Here is a 3,574-nt window from a genome sequence, read left to right as displayed (position 1 = left end):
GGACTCATTTTAATTTTCCTCACTCTAATTTCTGACTTCCTCCTGAAAACATGTACAATATGTATGTATTTGCATGCATATATAAGTGGCTAATCTGCATATCAGATGTTTTGCATATTGTCGCTTGGTATGAAGAGATTTTTTCTCTCATTTTTTTTTTTTGAAAATGATATTGTGACATCAGGAGCGACATCAAAGCCTTTTTCGAGATCTCTTGCGTCTGAGCGTTAGGGAGAGGATAAGCTGCATGTTTCCTCTCTGACTAACGTGTTCCTGTTTGACACCAAAGTAAACTTGCAAAACAAACTGCCGTCGCTTCATCCCTGACACTAAATTAGCATCTACCAATACAGGGATTGCCTCCCTCCTCTGGCTATCAGTCTGCATTTGCTACGTGATTGAATAATTAACAATTTGACTGGGGAAACTGGGGAACAAAGTCAACAAAGCAGGTTGACCTTTACAACAGATGGTGAAGCCAGACAAGTGAGTGGTTTCAGGGGACCATTTGGCAACATCAGAATGGGTTTAAGATTTAAATATGCTTTGGACAAAGGTCACCAATTAGCCATTTTGAGGTTAATCTTTACCTGTGCATGGCTCCTGTTCTGTCTGAGCTGTTGGTCCAAAACAGCAGACAGAATATTTACCTGTGATAGACCTAATGTTTTAAAGCCGGTTTAAAGACGCCCTCTCCCTCCCCCGCCTCCCTTTATTCCCTCTATCTGTGCGCTTGTAACTGACCCAAGTTTTCTGTCAGGATTTGACATTTTTTACTTTTCAGTTTTTTTTGCGGCTTATAAATGGTTTGATAACGAGACGGAAGAATCTAAGTGGCTGTCTCCTTGCCTTTCCGGGAGAGAATTCCCACAGGTGCGTGTTGCACTGCGGAATATCTTCCACAGTGCAACACGCTCTTAATAGTGCTGCTGCCGCCGCTGGAATTTCTTGGAAACGGAGCTTTAGCCACGGCGCGCGGTTAAGAGATGCCGTTCTCCGCGGCAGGTGCGGGTTTTTTTTTTTTTTTTTAACCTACGTGTCATGACTCAGAGTCTATTGGCACGTTAACGTACCCACGGAGCCTTCGAAACGTGTAATCAGCGCCCCCCCCCCCCCCCAACTGTCATTAAGAGCTTCGGACATTTAATTACGCTTCCTAAATCTCTTGCTTGTACCTATCGTATTATGCAGGATTAGCACGTGTACGCGACGCAAGCTTCAAAAGCCAGATCTCTGCTGCTTTCGTCCTGTGAAGACGCAAAGCACTGCATCTCACACATCAGGGAGTCCAGGGAGCGCGTTAATATATGGAATCCTGTCACGCATTTTCTCTTATCTCCATATTTTTTTTTATGGAATCGGTCACTAAGCATCATCTGCAGTAACTTTTTTTTTTTTTTTTTACACACCACACACACACACATATATATATAAAACAGCTCAGTTTCAGTGCAAATAATATTGTATTAAATTGATCCAGAAGTCAAGTTTCGCAATACAATATTTACAGCAGGGCCATCAAATGGTAGGAAATGTGACAAAAAAAACACCCCCTCCACTCTTGCGTGGGCCCCCCCCGTGGGAACACGGCTCCAGATTTTAATTAAAGACTGGCTGAGCATCGAACCACTGCCTCATCGGGTTGGATCAGACAGAATAGCAACACTCAGCTATTCTTTTGAAACCAGAGGAGGTGTCTGATGAAAGAATATACTATACATATGTTTTTTTTTATGCTGCAGGTTTTTCAGGGAAGTCTTTTTTGGAAGTCTAAGCCAGACACATTCTCAGCAGGCCATGAATCGAAAATGACTGAATTTTTTGTCTCTCTCACAAACAGGTGAACTCCCTTTGGGAGCCAAGTCCTTTCCGTTTCCACAGAATGTCAGCGTGCTAATGCGATACTAAAAAAATGCGATATTATAAAAAAAAAAAACAAAGAAGCACCTGAGAACTGATTATGCTCATGTCTAAGTGTTGTTAACACTCTGACTTACTGGGGTTTCTTTTACCCTGAACTGGATGGAAGATATTTGTTTTATGACAGTCATTCTCAATTGGCAAGACATATGGTCCTATGTGAATTGGCCAAACTCCACAGTAAGTGAAATGATGACTTTCTCTAGGAGGGAACTCCTTTTGGGACAAATGTAGCTGCGTAGCGAAAGCTTGCACTTGTTAAATGCAGATTAATCTACAGCGATGATAAAAAGGAAAAAAACATCCCTCTAGCAGGTTTTTCAAGTCTTTTTCAGCTTTGCAAGGTCCCTCAGTGACTGTTGGAAATATCGTTAAAAAAAAAAAATAAAAAATTTCTTTCGGTTCTTCTGCCTCCTCAGTTTTTTTTTTTTCTTCCTTTTTTGACCGTGACAGTTTAAAGAGCCAATTTGATCCTTTCTGGTGTTTATTCTTCTGTGAAGAATGTAAAGCTGGATCTTGGCAGTGTAAAATGTACAGTGCTTTTCGTTTCAACACAACCGGCCCACTTGTGTTTGACCGTCTCTTGTGATGGAGCTGGGGATGTGTCATCATCCTCATCCTAACAGACGGACTCTGTGGACATCCTGCGACTCTCTGAGCTATGACGTGAAACGTCCCTCACATCAGCCATAATGTGAAACACAGCCGAACCAGAAGAACGATCAGCACGCGTATCCGTAAAGCATAAACTGTTTACGCTAAATGCAAATGCACACAGATCAGTGGGAAAAGGAGCCCACGCCCTTTGGTGAAGAACTACAAAGCAACACAACACGCAAAGTAACACGCCATCACGCTAAAACATCTGGAGTTGGACACGGGTTGTCATGTATGAAAGGTTGAGGAGCGCACGGAGAGAGACACCTGGGAATAGATGTAATCAGTCTGAATTTATGCCCCCTCTTCTGTGCAGGCCCGTTTCAGGTGCTGATTTCACGGCGTATATGGATCCAGTCAGATGTGGTTAAACAAGCCGTCATTCTGTGCCTGAGGGGACTGGGAACCAGCAGGCACTGGCTTAAGCGGTGGAGATTGGTAGGCACAAAGAGTACGGAGCTCGGCTCCGTGCGGAAGCCAAAGAGTGTGTGTGTGCGTGTGTGCGGCGTGTTATATGAGAGATAGTTCACGGATGGTTCAGGGCCAGAGATTTCTATGTCCATAGATTGATTGATCTTGAATCCAACTTGGGACCACATGGGCGGTGACTGAAGGTTGCACTGGTTCTTCGTTCACAGGGGAGAAAAGAACACTCCTCACCAGGAGTGCCGACAAGGACTCTGACAATTGATTTTCTTTTTTTTTTTCGTTTTCCCGACCATTTGTGGGTACGAGAATAAAAGCGCATGGGCTACAAATGATTTCAAATGGTCAAAATGAAATACCATGTGAGTTTTGTTACAAAATAAGATGAGTCAAATGTTACATTCATTTCTCTTTTTGGGAAATGGCTGGGAACCAGTTTGGTCTATTTGGCACAGTGAGCAAGTTCGGTTTTCTGATAACATTTTTTGTGCCTCGATTCCAGCTACAGTATATCTTGTTTAGTCATTAGCTGAGTTTTCGAAGTTCCCCTTCTACGTGTCTTATAAAGTGA

Source organism: Chanos chanos, chromosome 14 (genome assembly GCF_902362185.1).
Source record: "Chanos chanos chromosome 14, fChaCha1.1, whole genome shotgun sequence".
NCBI classification, from domain to species: Eukaryota; Metazoa; Chordata; class Actinopteri; order Gonorynchiformes; family Chanidae; genus Chanos; species Chanos chanos.
The sequence above is the reverse complement of the archived record's forward strand: the minus strand, read 5'-3'. Positions refer to the sequence as shown.